General features: G+C 42.8%; 1 protein-coding gene across 2 annotated transcripts in view; it reads right to left on the reverse strand.

Moving 5' to 3' along the window:
- CCDC171 (coiled-coil domain containing 171) overlaps positions 1-17,674 on the reverse strand; it is a 264,220-nt gene that overhangs the window by 119,443 nt on the left and 127,103 nt on the right. The gene's annotated exons all lie outside the window — the stretch shown is intronic.

The following is a 17,674-nucleotide window of genomic DNA, read 5'->3' on the forward strand; positions in this document are numbered from 1 at the left end:
TTGATTTTCAAGATAATGATGGAGAGAGAGAGAGAGAATAAAAAACAAAAACAGACACCAATTGGTTGCCCCAACCAGGGACTGAACCAGAAACCTAGGTATGTGCCCTGACTGGGAATTGAACCTACAACCTTTCAGTATACTGAACGATGCTCCAACCAACGGAGCCACACCAGCCAGGGCAACGAATCACTCAACTTTAAAGAAATTCTTCAACAGGATCTCTATGTTCAATTTCTTGAACAGTGTTTGAAATCTATCTTTATAGAACTACAAATATGCATAATATCAATAGGCTCTTGATTGCCCTTCAATATCACAATGGCTTTACTTTCAACTCCCAATAAGCAGAGAATCAGTATTTCAAAGAAAAAAAGTTTTTGACATTATATTAATGACTCTGAGTGCATGATTTCACATAAGAAAGAGAATTGCATTAAATGAGAATATCTAATTGTCAAAGTCTGCATTTCCTATTACTGTGGACTTTATTATCATTGGAAATTACTGAAAAGACCAGATTGGTGTGGATTTGTTTAGGAAAATCTCCTTTTTAATATGCTTTCTTTCTAATAAACAGCAAACAATAGCACAGAACTTAGAAAATAAATACCCCTACTTTCTCTGTTACTAGAGAATATATGAATTATAATGCCATAGAGGTAATTTATGTACCCTCTGATTACAGCATATCTGAAACGTTTAAAGCTAAAGTAAATCTCATAGGGTCATCTAGAGCTGATGGATCTTTCATGTATTACTTCTGAGAACTTTTCACTACTATAGAAACAAACAACAAAGCACTTGGTTGTAAGGATATTTAGTTTAAACTAGATACTGATAATGGCTTAGTCACTTACGAAAACTGTCCCAAACAGCATTCCAACAGGTCTTTTCTGGGTACCACCAATAGTATCACTGCTTGAGAACCAATGACCCAGTCAAATCTTAAGTCTATAGGAACACCAACTCTTCTACCAAAAACAACAGATAATTTATTACTCTTAACAATCTACACAGACTTCCCCAATCTCACTCATTTAGTAGTGAGCCTCTTTCGATATTTGCTATTATTATGACACACTAGAGGCCCGGTGCCCGAATTCATGAACGGGTGAGGTTCCCTGGCCTGGCAAGCCTGGCCGGCCTCGCCTCTGACCCGGGACCATTGGGGCCAGGCCAGCTGGAGGGGCCGTAGGAGGTTGGCTGGCCGGCCCCCGCATTGGGCTGATCGGAGCTAGCCAGCTGGAGGGAGGGATCAAGGGAGGTTGGATGTGGGAGCGCACTGACCACAAGGGGGCAGATTCTGCATTGAGCGTCTACCCCCTGGTGGTCAGTGTGTGTCATAGCAACTGGTCGACCAGTCGTTCCAGTTGTTTTGGTCGTAATGATCACTTAGGCTTTTATAGATAGATAGATAGATAGATAGATAGATAGATAGATAGATAGATAGATAGATAATTCTTACAGGTAGCTTTAACATAGTTCTCACGTGTACTTTAAATATAGTTTTAACATATATAACAAATCTCTTGCATAACAGGTCTTGCACTGCCTTCCTAGTAAGAGAGAAAACATATGGTAAGTTGATTCATAGCAATTAAATTTTACATGCTTTAGGCCTTGACATTAGTAACTTTCATGGTTCCCTGGTTATCCAATCTTACATCTTCAGATCTTTTGTCTCTGTTTCTTCTCATTCTCATCTCATGTATTTTCAGAATCATGGCTTTCAATTCAGACATACAATGAGAATGAAGACTTTAGAGAGTTAGACAAAGCGGAATAGTAAATGCCTTCCATCTCTTTAATTATTTCTCTAGATACAGTAAATAGTTACCACCATCCAAGTCTGAGAACCCAAGAGGAAAAGAAACATTTTAACAACAGATCTCAATGCCATGTAGATAATGACTATCTCATAATAATACTGTGAGCCACGTTGGAATTCAGGCAATGACTTGACCACTAGGCTGTCAAAGTAAATTGTGCATTGAAGTACAATGATAAGTCTAGGAATAGACAACAGTAAAGGATTAGTAAAATGGTACACACAGATATTTGTTTCTTAACAGGATAGAAATCAGCCAGTTTTCCTACATGAACCTTGCTCTTTTCAGCTTTTTGTTTTAAATCCTCATCCAAGGATATGTTTTTATTGATTTTAGAGAAAGAAAGAGGGGGAGAGAAAGAGAGAAACACCCATGTGAGAAACATCTATGGGTTGCCTCTTGCACGCACCCCGACCGGGTCTCAAATATACAAACCTAGATATGTTCCCTGACAGGGAATCAAACCCACAACTTTTGGTGTATGGGACAATGCTCCATCCAATTGAGCCATTCAGCTAGGGCTCAGCTATTTTAATCAAAGATTTTTATTAATTACCACCAACAAAGAAAGAAAGAAAATCCTGTGAAATTCTTAATTCTAATTCAGACCTTAGCTAACTAAAGCACAGACTTCGTCAGTTTAGACCAAAAGATCATGTGAATCAAAGTAGTTGCCACCACCTGGGGGAAGCGTACCACCAACTGTTAGAAATGACCTAAGGGCAAAGAGCCAACAGAAGACTGACATGCACATGACAAAAACCACACCCATCACAAGTCATAAAATAGATTTCTAACAGTATACATTATGATACACATACATGTATAGTTTATACATTTACATAAAATTAATATATAAGTAGAAATACAATTCTATGTACAATTGTTATACATTACTAGAGGCCCAGCACGCGAAATAGCACGGCCCCACCCACCCACGCATGCCCTGCCCACCCACTTGCCACGCTCATAGCCGCACCCGCCTCACCGCGCCCACCTGCCCGCCAGCCACAAGCCTTGCTGCGATCAGAGCCTGTGGGCCCTGGGGGAGGGCCAAGAGGTGCTCCATGCACCTCATGGTGACTGGTCATTTGGTCTTTTTGGTCGTGACGCCTCTCGGCCTTTTATTATGATGATATAAACATAAATGAAATATATGTAATTTATTTATATAAAAAGTACACTACCATATAGTATGTGTATACATATAACTAAGTGTGTCCATGTATGTATCTGTATCTGTGTATACAGTAAGTCCATTTAATCTCATCCATAGGTTCTGTTACTTTAAGTGAAATATATTAAAATAAATTTTACTGGAGGCTAATTGATATAAATAAGAGTTAAATTCCTATGGCACTTCATCAACATTATAATGAAACATCGAACAAAATGATTTTATTTGAGGACCTGCTGTGTATATGTGAATATGATATAAAACTGGAAAATCAATGTGATTTTTATATAATAATATGAAAATTCTGATAATAAATTGTACAATTTCTTTTTGTGAAGCTCAGAAAAGAATTTTCTCTACTTTGTAGCCTGAATAATTCAGAATATGATTAAGTGGCTTGATAAAAGAAAATCAGATTCATTGCTATTGTGTTTTCTTAAAGTGGGCAACATATGACAGGTAATAGAAACATGCATATTTTCAAGTCTAGAAGTAATAATATCTGTTCTAAAATATAAGATGCTTAATTTTTTTACTCTATCATGAAAATATTGTTACAATACACAAAGAAAACATATAGCACCTCTTAACTTTCCTTTTAAATAGGTGTGAAGCAATTTACTTTTCTTAAATATAAAATGGAAATTTCCTCCTGTGATATGTTAATATTACAATTTTCAACAATAATACTTTTTAAAGGTATTAAGGGCCCAAAGAAAGGCCTTTTAATTGATATTAAATGTATTTGGCTTTTATATAAAGCAACTTGATCGTGTATATTGTCAAGTTCTTTGCAATTATTTTTGTTTCTTAATCTACATGATGTAAGCAATAATACTTATTTCTTAAAATGTTGAAACTTAAATAAAATAATATGAAGTGCCTTATAATGTGTCTAACAAAAGTGTATGCTCAGAAATGTTAGTGCTCCCTCTTCTCTGAAACCACACTACAAATAGCAAATCAAGTTTACATAAAATTATTTGAATAAAAAAACACCTGTGTGGGGGGAATTCATAGTTCCTTTTTATGCTCCGTGCAAAACAAAACAGTATCTGTCACACTGGCAAATGTTCTTGGTTTTGATTTGCTGTTATTGATATCTTAATGATAATGCCTAATGATATTTGATGCTGATGAGAATGGGGACAAGCAGGTGCTCTTATACACCCTTTCAGATGTAAGCACCAATCTAAATAAATATGCATACCCTTAAAACACACACACACACACACACACACACCACTTAAACTATATTTTTGAACCAATAAGTCTGTTTCTTGAGCTCTTCCCTGAGAATATAAGCAGCTATGTAGTTAATTATAAGGTGCTCATCTAAATTTTAATAGTAAAAAATGAACAGTTTGAATCCCAACAACAGTAAAATAGTTAAATACATTTCAGCACATTCATAAAATGGAATATTGCATGGTTCATTACAACAAGATGTTTAAATCCTATATAATAAAGAGGTGGTATGCAAATTGACCCTCACTCCATCACAGTGCATCATAGCTGCACCCACAGTGGAGACGAGTTCCTGTAACAAGCCATAATGAGCAATCAGCAGGGATGTCAGGCTGCGTGGCATCAGGGCAGGGCAGGGGACCTGAGGCTGTACCCCATGCTTGGTGGGGCTTGACGGGGGACCTCAGGCCATGCCCCCACCTGGCGGGGTTTGACGGGGGAACCTCAGGCCATGCCCCCACCTGGCGGGGTTTGACGGGGGAACCTCAGGCCACGCCCCCATCCCCGACACCAGGCCAGGGGACCTGAGGATGCGCTGGGAGACCTGAAGCTGCACCCCCCAACCCAGCAGGACTTGATGGGGGCCCTGAGAATGCTGCACCCTCAACCAGGCAGGGCTTGACGGGGGACTTGAGGCTGTGCCCCCTGCCTGGCGCCAGGCCGGGGTACCTGAGGCTGTGCCCCCTGCCCAGCAGGGCTTGACGGGGGTGGGGCCGGCCAGGTCTGGATCTTGCCCAATGGGGTTGGGGCCAGTGGGGTCTGGGTCTCACACAATTTCGAGGTGCACACGGGTGGACGGGGACTTGACTCTGGGTCCCATGGCATGCCCCAGGCTCTGACAGGAGGAAGATTTTCATATACATTTTACTAATTTTCTTTCATCTCTAACACTTCTATTACAGAGAAAGGGAAAATAGCAATATTAAAATATTTTCTCTAACTAATTCCCTTTTAATGTGCACGAATTTCATGCACCAGGCCACTAGTATTTTTAATAAATGTCAATCCCATTTTCCCAGTTGCTAAGGATCATCCTTGATTCATCTTTCACACTTCACATCTAATAAAATTAGCAATTCCTTATGTTTAACCTTCACAAAGCAATATATCCAGAATTTCACCATTCTTTACTCCTACCACCCTGGTCTAAGCCACCATCATCTCTGGTCTAGATTATACTGTTAGCCTGATGGATTTCCCTATTTCAACCAACAGTCTAATAAATGCTAGAACGATGCAAATGAAAAAGTAAATCACACCACTCTATACAAAAAAACACAGGATGTAAAACTATATATATAGCACACTTCCATTTATATTTGCCAAAATCTTAATAATGTTTTTATATGGGTGATAATGGGATTATATACACTTTTTTGGTTGTTGTTTTTTGTGTGTGGTGTTGTTTTTCCTTTTTTTCTGTATGTTTAAAATTGTTCTTACTGTGAGCATGTTTAATTTAAAAAAAAAATAATGTTTATAAAAATGTTTAAAGTTGAACTGTATGCTTCAAAATACTATAGCAGTATATACATATTTTAAGTAGTACTTAAAATATCATCTAACCCAAAGCTAGTACTCAATTAAGAAACATAATTCTAATCTCAGATTACTACTCACTGAGAACAAATTTAAACGTGGAAAAAGGTATTTTAAAATTACTTATGAGAACGTAAGTAATTTGGGGGGGGGGGATTAGGTCATAAGTTTAAAATGAAAAGATATTCTTTTATTTTATTATATATTTTTCTGTTGTTCAGTCTAACAAAAATGGAAATAACTTTTTATGAAGCCTTTAGCTTCTAGCTTAAATCTTGGTCTGTTAAATTACTATTTTTTTAATGATGTGAGAGCTGTTGTTTTCTTAATTCTTTTTTTCTCTGACCTTGAAATATAATTGACTACTTTAAAGGTCTCAATGGTATAAGTCATTAGGAAGATAAAAATATATGTGATTAAAGTAAAAAATGATAAGGTTTAAATTAAGTAATGATGTTAATAATCCTACTTTATGAAAATGGGTTATGTGATAAATTTTAATTATTATTATAATCAGGGTTTATCAGCTAAAAATGGTTTAAATTTTTTAAAGTCAATGAATTTTTAAAAGTTTACTAGAAAAAATACAGCTGTAATTTAAAATTATTAAATGACTTCACTGCAACATTCATATACCCTCAGAGTTTGGCTAATAATTTTATTAATAATATAAAGGTTATGGCATTTTTTTAAATAAAAAGAAGGAAAATATTCATGAAATGTGACCCTTTACACAATTACTATGACTCCAAAAAATCTTTTCAAATTATTCCATTTGAAATTTGAAAAACGTACTCCTTTTTCTTCTTGCTTTCTCTTTCTCATTCATATGTAATTACGTTTTGAGACTGAAAAATAATAAAGCACAGAGGTCATTTTCTATTCAAATTAAAACAAAAGCAATAAAAAGCCAAAGCAGCTACAAAAGGTGAGGAATGATACAGGGTGTTAAGAGGAGGCATGAGTCTTTGGGACCCTTCGAGGCTCCTGCAGCTCGATGGGATAGAAGTAAACAGATGACAGAAATGATGATGAAAAAGGCATGTGAATAAAAGCTGGATCAGAGTTAGACAAAACTATCTGGGAGACTTGTTGTGAATAAATCTTTGATTTTTTCCATAAGTCATTCTCTCTCAACCAATGTCTAGGATTTTCATAGACAGAATTACAAAATTGTGACAATTCATAGAATTTAAGATTTTGTACTAGTTTCAGAAACTCTCATCCATTATTGTATCAAAAATCCCACTAACCACTAAGATGTATGTAGTCCTTTTAATTAAATTCACTATATCCCCACAAAACCAAATACCATACTTCCCACACAGAAAAGGCTCTAATATATGTATTAATTAGACTAGAGTTTATTTTTGAAGAAAGGTAAATCAGGAGGTGGTTTTATAACTTTATAGAAAGACTAGAGGCCTGGTGCACAAAAATTGTGCATGGGGGGGGGGGGGTCCCCTCAGCCCAGCCTGCACCCTCTCCAATCTGGGGTCTCTCTCACAATCCTGGACCACTGGTTCCTAATCGCTAACCTGCCTGCCTGCCTGGTTGCCCCTAACTGCCTCCCCTGCAGGCCTGATCACCCCTCACTGCCTCTGCATGCCAACCTAATTGCCCCTAACTGGCCCCCCTGCCGGCCTGGTTGCTGTTGCCCCTAACTGCTGCCTGCTGCCAGACAGGTCACCCCCAACTGCCCCCTCCCTGCTGGCCTGGTTGCTCCTAACTGCCCGCCCCTGCACCCCCCCCCCCCGCCGTCGCCGGCCTGGTCACCCTTTACTGCACCCCTGACAGCCTGGTCACCCCCAAATGCCCCCCTGCTGGCCTAGTCGCCCCTCACTGCCCCCCCCCTGCTGGCCTGGTCACCCCCAACTGCACACCCCACCAGCCTGGTCACCTCTCATGGCCCCCTGCTGGCCCGGTTGCCCCACGCAGCCTGCTGTTCAGTCGTTTGGTCATCACTCACTAACCCCCCTGCAGGCCCGGTCGCCCCACGCAGGCTGCTGTTCGGTCGTTTGGTTATCCCTCACTAACCCCCCTGCTGGCTTGGTCACAGACAGCCATCTTGTGAGGGTGTGAGGGTTAATTTGCATATTACCTCTTTATTATATAGGATTCTTTGTTTTATCAAGTGATCCTATAAATATAAAATATTTTAAATTTTTCTATAAATGATCAGCACACCAAGTATGTTTCAGATGTGATTAAAAGTTATCAGAATTTGATACCTAACTTTTCCCAGGAAAAATACAAAACAAACATAACTATCACTTTATTCTAAACCTAAATAATTGTCATTCTTAATGTCAAACTTGCTAGAGAGATAGCAAAATTATACAAATCTGTATTCATAGAAGCAATATCATTTCAGACAAGTCCTTCAGTTCCTCCTTACTCTAATCTAAAATATTTTTTAAATAACACAAACCTAATGCCCATCAGCAAATGGACAAATAAATAAATGGTGCCATTTACAGTACGGAGTCTTGTGCATCAATTAACATGATAGATAGATCATTTAAAGCTTGTTTAAGGCTCAGAGAGGAGGAGTCTGTAATATTCCAGACTCTCGGTTTCTTGTGCAACACAACTGTCTCAAAAAGTTGGTAGGCTTTAATCTGTTTGCTTCCAGTCAGTGCCATGTGCCAATAAATACACTAACGTTTTTTCTTGGAGATCATACTCACTACTAGTTTCCCTGTTTCCAAATACACAGACATGGTGGTTACCTTGAGGACAACTGAGAGAACTGGTTAGAATAAGAGAACTATATCCCTAATTTGTTCTTTGCTATGATTATGAGACATAATGGACTCTTTCTAGGCTTCAGATTTCTAGATTATCTCTCTCTCTCTTCCCTTTTACTTATGTTCACAAGCCAACAAATTCTTTCCTGGGTTCATCTTTCTTGTAAGACCTTGTTCAAAGCAAAATGTCAAAGCTAACAGATATTATAATCAATTTTTTCCAACTACTTCCCCTAGAACTATAGGATCAGTAGTCCTAAGTTACCACAAGTACAGTTTTATCAAATTTTTTGCCATAGCTTAACATGAATTTCCATCTTTCCACCCCTGATATGTTTCCTCACCACAAACTGCCTGATCTCCGAGCCACTGCCTCAGACTTTATGTATTGGTTATAGCAGCAACCCATTCTAAGGAACAAATGTATACATTAGCTCCTACAGGTTGATTCCCTCATGAAAGTAACTCTTTCACCTACTCCGTTAACATGGAGTGTCTACTACCAAACAGAATATGAGGTATATACTAGTAAAGCATAAAAATATGTAAGGCAGGATCCAAGATAAAATGGTTAGTCTTATTAGTTACTAAATTTAAGTCCAAGCTTACTTGAAATCAAGAAAAAAAATACATTGATGTAGCTTTTGTTTTCTTCTGAACTACTGTACAGCATATAAAATATTGTTGCCTAACAAAACTGCCTCAGAGGTCCAGTAGTACTAACGATATTATAGGCCAGGCCAACAACATAAAATATCTCAAGAATAGTTTGGTGGAGTGGGAGTGGGGGGGAGGGAAGAAAAACAAAGAAATCTTTGGCTTATTCCACTTCTTTCCATACTACATTTTCCATATTCATTTGTCTATAGTTACCAAGAATAGAGAGGTGTGCTATAACTAAGAACTCTAAGTCAGTGAAGAGAACATACTTTGAAGGCAGGAGCTACAGTTAGAGTTCTTAGGGAATTTTATAACTATTAAACTAATTCCATTAATTCAGGATCAACAATAGAATGACCTTATCTTTCCTAAACCCATAGACTTAAAGATTTTATCTTTGTCTTTGTCATCCTATAGTCTTATTACTATGTATTAATGTGTGTATTTGTTTTTATTTATACTGCTCACAATACAATGGGTTCCTTTAATCTGAGAAGTTACTCTGTCTTTAAATCTATAAAAATTTTAGTCATTCTTGCTCAAAATATTGACTTACTCTGATTCTGTTTCTGAACGTTTATTACAAATTATTCTATTTTCACTTTTATTAAATAAATCTCATTCTCTTTTTCTTTTCTATTAACTTCCTATTACCCATCACTCTGTCCCTCTGCAGAGCATTCTAAGTGATTTCCTCATCTATCTTCCAATCCACTGATATCTTTCTATATCTACCCAATCCATCTATATCTACCCAATATTCAAACCATTCACTGAGTTTTTCATTTCAATGATGATTTTCATTTCTTGTCTTAAAATTTCTATTCATAGCTTATTTCTCAGAACATTTAAAAACATTATTTTTAAAATATCTTTTAAACTACCTTTCAACATTTTAAATAGCAATCCTACTACCTGAGTGCAAATTTTCTCATCTGAGGTACAAGTCATTTCTTTACATGCTTTGTGATATTGAATTTCCCATTAAAGTCTCTAGTGTGTTCTCTGAAGCATACCTACTGAATATTTTAAATTTCCTTCTACGAGGTCACGCTGGTTCTACAAGGGTTGGACCATTTTGAAAATAATTCTCAACTGAACAGTCCTTGGACTAGAAGTAACATAAAGTACTTTCTTATGTGGCACAGGCCTGAGGTTCCAAATTCTTTTTCCTACCCAATGTCCATAGTAGACATCAAATTCCCCTGTAGCTGGCAGGCAGTGACATTCTAGGCCCCATTTCACAGTCGGGCAGCCCTTTCTGACTCCTAGCTTCATACAGGTAGCTCTTTCCTAGTGCAGAGAAGAGAGGGGTTGAAGCCCACATTTCCCTAATGCTATGATAATCAACTCTAGCCTCTAGCTGGGATTGCACACCTCAGTGAGCTATTTAGACTTCATCTCTCTCTTGTTTGGTTTTGAATATCCTTTTTATTTATATTATCTGAGCATTTTGCTCAATTTGTTTTAAGCTTGGCTGAATACTCCAAAATGCATGTGTTCAGAGTGAGAAGGGAAGTCATGTCACATTAGCAAAATTTGATAATCAAAAACTGACGAGGATAAAATGAGAGAAATTAAAAGATAATCATGACTAGGAACATAAATTTTAAAATCTTAAGTGAAAAATTAACAAATTCAGTGCAACAATTGTATTTTTGTAAATCATCACAACTAATCTGGGTTTATTTCAGGAATGTAAGGCTGGCTGAATATTACAATACTGAATAATGTACTAGTATTACATGAGTCAGCATATTTTAGATAAGAAAAACTTTGTATGCCACATATATTCTCTGTCACATATTCTTCTTTGGTTTGTTTATTTGTTTATTTTTATGGTCCTTTAAACATGTAAAAACCATTCTTAGCTCACAGGCCATACAAATACAAGCCATGCGACTTAGTTGCCAATCCCTGATATAATTCAACATGCTAACATAGTAAGAGAAAAATCCTATCTAATAATAGACAAACATACCTCCGCTACACTTCCCATTGGCTAATCAGGGCGATATGCAAATTAACTGCCAACAAAGATGGCAGCTGGCAGCCAGGAAGCTGAAGCGAACATGAGGCTTGCTTGCTCCAGTGATGGAGGAAGCCAAGGTTCCCAGCCTGCCGCAGCCGGGCTCTGAGCTCCAGTCTAAGCAACAATGTTGCAATTATAGAGGCTAAACAAACCGGAGATACCTGCTTTCAGCCAGCCAGCCTCGGAGCTGGAGCTGCAACAAAGTTTCAATTATAGGAGGTAAATAAATCCCAGAATAAAAAAAGAAAAAGAAAAAAAAGGAGAGACTGAGAGCTTCAGTTGCAGGCTTGGCCTGCCTGAAAACAGCCCTCAGCCCCTCATCCAGGCTGGCCAGGCACCCCAGCGGGGACCTCCACCCTGATCCGGGATACCATTCAGGGCAAACCAGCCAGCCCCCACCCGTACACCAGGCCTCTATCCTATATAGTAAAAGGGTAATATGCAAGCTGACCCTAACAGCAGAAAGACTGGGAATGACTGGTCACTATGACACACACTGACCACCAGGGGGCAGATGCTCAATGCAGGAGCTGCCCTCTGGTCGTCAATGTGCTCCCACATGGGGGAGCTCTGCTCGGCCACAAGCCAGGCTGATGGCTGTCAGTACAGCGGTGGTGATGGGAGCCTCTCCTGCCTCCTCAGCAACGCTAAGGATGCCTGACTGCAGCTTAGGTCTGCTCCCCGCTGGCAAGTGGACATCTCCCAAGGGCTGCCAGGCTGCCAGAGGGATGTATGATTGCCATCTTAGGCCCAATGCCCCCAGGGAGCAGGCCTCAGCCAGCAAGAGGTCATCCCCTGAGGGGTCCCAGACTGAGAGAGGGCACAGGCCGGGCTGAGGGACGCCCCCCCCCCCCGCCAATTGCACAAATTTTTGTGCACCAGGCCTCTAATCTATATATACTAGGGGCCCGGTGCACGAAATTCGTGCACTGGGTGTGTGTGGGGGGGGAGTGTCCCTCAGCCCAGCCTGCCCCCTCTCACATACTGGGAGCCCTCAGGCGTTGACCCCCATCACCCTCCAATCGCAGGATCGGCCCCTTGCCCAGGCCTGACACCTCTGGCCTAGGCATCCGGCCCGGGCAGCGGGGACCCACAGCTGCAGCGGCCCCACGATCGTGGGCTCCGCTTTAGGCCCAGGCAAGGGACCCCTAGCTCCTGGGACTGCCAGCTTCGACCGTGCCCAGCACCCATCGCTGGCTCCACCCCTACTTCGTGCTATCACTGGCCAGGGCGGAAAAGGCACCTGATTCTCCGATCATGGCTGGGGGGCAGGGCAAAGGCGGCCCCAGGGCCGCCTTTGCCCTGCCCCCCAGCTCTTAGCTCCCCCCTGGGTTTCCAATCACTGTCAGTGGCAGGGGGCTTCTTCCTGCTTTCCCTTTTGCCTCCCTGCATTGTGCCTACATATGCAAATTAACCACCATCTTGTTGGCAGTTAACTGCCAATCTTAGTTGGCAGTTAATTTGCATATAGCCCTGATTAGCCAATGAAAAGGGTAGCTCGTACGCCAATTACCATTTTTCTCTTTTATTAGTGTTGATATAAAAATCCAGCGACTGGAATGGCAGAACGACCAGTGTCTATGAGATGCACTGCGGCAGCCAACCAGCGTGATCTAGGCCCTGATCCGCCCGGCTGGCCCAGCCCCTAATCAGCCCCAACACCCTGATCGGGGCAGGGCCAGATGGCCAACCACCCGCCCTGCCCCCTGCCAGCCCGATGGGTCCCCATTGGGGTGGGCCAGCCAGACCCCACCCATGCATGAATTAGTGCACTGGGCCTCTAGTATTTATACAATTATCTCAAAAGAGGCACAAAAAGTATTTTATTACATCCAACATTCATTCATGATTTTTTAAATAATGCATAATATAGGAAGATAACTCCTTTAACCCAATAATGATTATCAACTAAAAACCTGTAGCAAACTTCCTTGTTGATGGAGAAATATTAGAAAGATTTTCTTTAAGACTGGTAACTGGACAAGGATGCCTACTGTTTCCATTTATACTCAGCACTGTATCCTAGCCAGTGCAGAAAGAAAGGGAAAAAATTAAAGGGTTAAGGTTTGAAAAGGAGAGACAAAACTGTCACTAGAGAACAAATAATATTATGGTCTAATTAGAATTCCCTACAAAGTACAGATAAAATATTATTCAAACTGATAAGAGAGGTTAGCAATGTGGATGAATATACGATAAATATATCTATTTATTCATGTGCCAGTTACTCGGCTGATCGGACTCCTGAAGGAAGTAAATTAGGCAAACTTTCTTCCAGAAAAAAAAATTTACATTAGCTTCTGTCTAGTCACTACTGACCTAACATTCAGGTTATTAAGCAATTCCTTAACATGGGAGTCTCGGGTTCAAGGCCAAATCAGCTGGTGGACCCCAAAGCTAGGTCTCCTACTTCCAGCATTGGACTTGGTATTTGCCAGCAGGTCAAGTCCAGCATCTGCTCACAGTGCTAACTTTGATTCCCGTTCATTGGGATTTGTTGGTCTTTTTATATTTTTATTCTTGGGATTTGGAGATTTCCTTTACTCTTTATTATTATTATTATTATTATTATTATTATTATTAGGAGATTTCATTTACTCTTTTTTATTATTATTATTATTATTATTATTATTATTATTATTTCAGAGAAATAGAAACATCAGTGATGAGAGAGAATCACTGATCAGCTGCCTCCTGCATACCCCCTACTGGGTATCAAGTCCAAAACCCGGGCATGTGCCCAGACTGGGAATTGAACCATGACCTCCTGGTTCATGGGTTGACACTCAACCACTGAGCCACACCTGCTGGGCTCCTTTACTCTTAATACAAGAAGGGTCTTATCCAAAATCTAGCAGTATCATAAAGAAAGGCCATTTTGAGCATCAAGTCCAAAGTATGATTTATAAAAACCATTACATATAGCACAAATGATTAAAAACAAAACCCCAAATGTCAAAAGTGGTTGTTTTCAAATTATGTTATAAGTACTTTGTTTTTCCTTCTGTAGTTTTCCATATCTCCTATTCATGATCTTATTTTTGTTTTTATAAGGAAGAACAAGCAATATACTTTTTTTTAAAGAAAAATGACACATAAAAATACTATTCGTTCAAGTATTATTGAAAAACAGAAGAATATTATCAAGCATATACTTGCTTTTCAAACAGTATCTTAATTAATTATCATAAAACTTCTGGAACTTAAGTATCATTATCTCTAATTTTGCAGAAGAGGAAACTGAGGTTCAGAAAGGTTAAATTATTTGCCCAAGTGACAGAACTGGGATTTGATTTCAGACATACTTGTTCCAAGGCCAGTGCTTTTTCTACAGAATCATGCTGCCTCCCGCAAGAGAGCATTTTCACATTACCACCTGCTACTTCTAATTAAGAGGTAGTAATTAAACAATTCTCCACTCCTGACAACAATATTTAAACTACAGGCATTTTAAAGAAATTAATACAGCTTTTTATCTGCAGGAAGATACTATCACTGAACACAAACTGCAAGCTATTGCAAGGAGAAAAGACTCCAATATGACACAGTAATATGCTTACTCAAAGCATGGTTAATTATACTATACTAGGGGCCCGGTGCACAAAATTCGTGCACTGGGTGTGTGTGGGGAGGGGAGTGTCCCTCAGCCCAGCCTGCCCCCTCTCACATACTGGGAGCTCTCAGGCGTTGACCCCCATCACCCTCCAATCGCAGGATCGGCCCCTTGCCCAGGCCTGACGCCTCCGCCAGAGGTGTCAGGCTTGGACAGGGGACCCCCATCTCCCCCCGATCACTGGCTCTGGCCCCCGCCCAGGCCTGAGGCCTCTGGCCAAGGAATCATGCCTGGGCAGGGGACCCCCATCTCCCTCTGATCGCTTGCTCCACCCCCCCACCCAAGCCTGATGCCTCTGACCCAGGCTTCAGGCCTGGGCAAGGGGACCATCATATCCCCCCAATCCCCGGCTCCGCCCCCAGCCCAGGCCTGATGCCTCGGCCAGAGGAGTTGACCCTCATCACCCTCCGATCACCAATGACCAGATCGGCCCCTTGACCAGGCCTGAGGCGTCCGGCAGAGGTGTCAGGCCTGGGCAGGGGACCCCCAGCTCCCCGCGGTTGCAGGCTCCGCCCCTGCCCCTGCAGGATGCCTCTGGCCTAGGCGTCCGGCCCGGGCAGCGGGGACCCGCAGCTGCAGCGGCCCCGCGATCGTGGGCTCCGCTTTAGGCCCAGGCAAGGGACCCCTAGCTCCTGGGACTGCCAGCTTCGACCGTGCCCAGCTCCCATCGCTGGCTCCACCCCTACTTCCTGCTATCACTGGCCAGGGCGGCAAAGGCACCTGATTCTCCGATCATGGCTGGGGGGCAGGGCAAAAGCGGCCCCAGGGCCGCCTCTGCCCTGCCCCCCAGCTCTTAGCTCCCCCCTGGGTTTCCAATCACTGTCAGTGGCAGGGGGCTTCTTCCTGCTTTCCCTTTTGCCTCCCTGCATTGTGCCTACATATGCAAATTAACCACCATCTTGTTGGCAGTTAACTGCCAATCTTAGTTGGCAGTTAACTGCCAATCATAGTTGGCAGTTAACTGCCAATCATAGTTGGCAGTTAATTTGCATATAGCCCTGATTAGCCAATGAAAAGGGTATCGTCGTACGCCAATTACCATTTTTCTCTTTTATTAGATAGGACTAGAGGCCCGGTGCACAAAAATTTGTGCACTTGTGGGGGAGGGGGGTCCCTCAGCCCAGCCTGTGCCCTCTCGCAGTCTGGGACCCCTCGGGAGATAACGACCTGCTGGCTTAGGCCTGCTCCCGGGTGGCAGAGGGCAGGCCCAATCCCTAGGTGCAGCTCCTGGTTGGGCTCAGAGCAGGGCCAATTGGGGAGATGGGGCGTCGCCCCCTGTCATTCACAGAGCAGGGCGGATTGGGAGGTTGCAATGCCATCCTCAGTCACTCTCAGGGTAGGGCCGATTGGGGGGTTGGGGCACCGCCCCGTCACACTCAAGGCAGGGTCGATGGGAGGTTGCAGCGCACCCCCTGTCACACACAGAGCAGGGCCAATCAGGAGGTTGGAGCACTGCCCCCTGTCACTCACAGAGCAGGGCCCATCAGGGGTATTGGGGCTCTGTACCCTGTCACGCACAGAGCAGGGCCAATCAGGGGGTTGGGGCGCTGCCCCCTGTCACGCACAGAGCAGGGCCCATCAGGGGGTTGGGGCGCCGCCCTCTATCACCCACAGAGCAGGACCGATCAGGGGGTTGGGGCGCTGCCACTCTCACACTCAGGGCAGGGCCGATGGGGAGGTTATGGCTCTACCCCATCACACACAGAGCAGGGCCCGTGGTGGGGTGGGGGGGTTGGGGCGCCGCACCCTGTCACACACAGAGCCGCAGGGCGATCAGGGGGTTGGGGAGCTCCCCCCTATCAGGCACCGAGCAGGGCTGATCAGGGCGTTGGGGCACCTTCCCCTGTCACGAACAGAGCAGGGTGGATAGGGAGGTTGTGGCCCCGCCCCCTGTCACACACAGAGCCTCAGGGCGATCAGGGGGTTTGGGCACTGCCCCCTGTCACACTGATCCCTGTGCCGGGAGGCCTCGCGGCTCTGCTGATCCCGGTGCTGGGAGGCATATTACCCTTTTACTATATAGGGTAGAGGCCTGGTGCATGGGTGGGTGCCGGCTGGTTTGCCCTGAAGTGTGTCCTGGATCAGGGTGGGGGTCACCACTGGGGTGCCTGGCCAGCCTGGGTGAGGGGATGATGGCTGTTTGCAGCTGGTCACACAACCTTCAGGGTGGGGGTCCCCACTGGGGTGCCTGGCCAGTCTGGGTGAGGGGCTGAGGGCTGTTTTCAGGCTGGGGGTGACTGAAGCTCCCAACCACTCCTTTTTTTCTTTTCTTTTTTTTTATTCTGGGCCAGCTTTAGCTTTGAGGCTTAGCTCCAGCTCTTAGGCCTCCGCTGCTGAAAGTAGGTTTCTGGCCTTTGCTTACAATGTTGCGATCCTGCTGGCTGAAGCCCGGCGGACTAAAACAGGTTTCTGGGGTTTTGTTTAGCTTCTATATTTGTTACATAGTTGCTTAAAGTTGCAGCTCAGAGGCCTGCAGCGGCAGGCGGGGAACGTTGGAGTCCTCCGTCACTGAAGCAAGCAAGCCTCATGTTAGTTTCAAGCTGCCTGGCTGCCGGCCGCCATCTTGGCTGGCAGTTAATTTGCATATTGCCCTGATTAGCCAATGGAAAGGGTAGCAGTAGCAGTTGTACACTAATTACCATGTTTCTCTTTTATTAGATAGGATGGCCAACATTGCCAACAAATACCATAGTCCTAAATCTATTAATGAAATTTTCTAATGACAACTATTTTATTTTCCCTTCTAGAGACCTTTCCCACAAATAGATGACAGGGAGGGAGAACAGCTCTTCCTAGGCAAACCTTCTCTATCCCTAAGCAGGC

This window comes from Myotis daubentonii, chromosome 11 (assembly GCF_963259705.1).
Source record: "Myotis daubentonii chromosome 11, mMyoDau2.1, whole genome shotgun sequence".
In the NCBI taxonomy this organism is placed as follows: Eukaryota; Metazoa; Chordata; class Mammalia; order Chiroptera; family Vespertilionidae; genus Myotis; species Myotis daubentonii.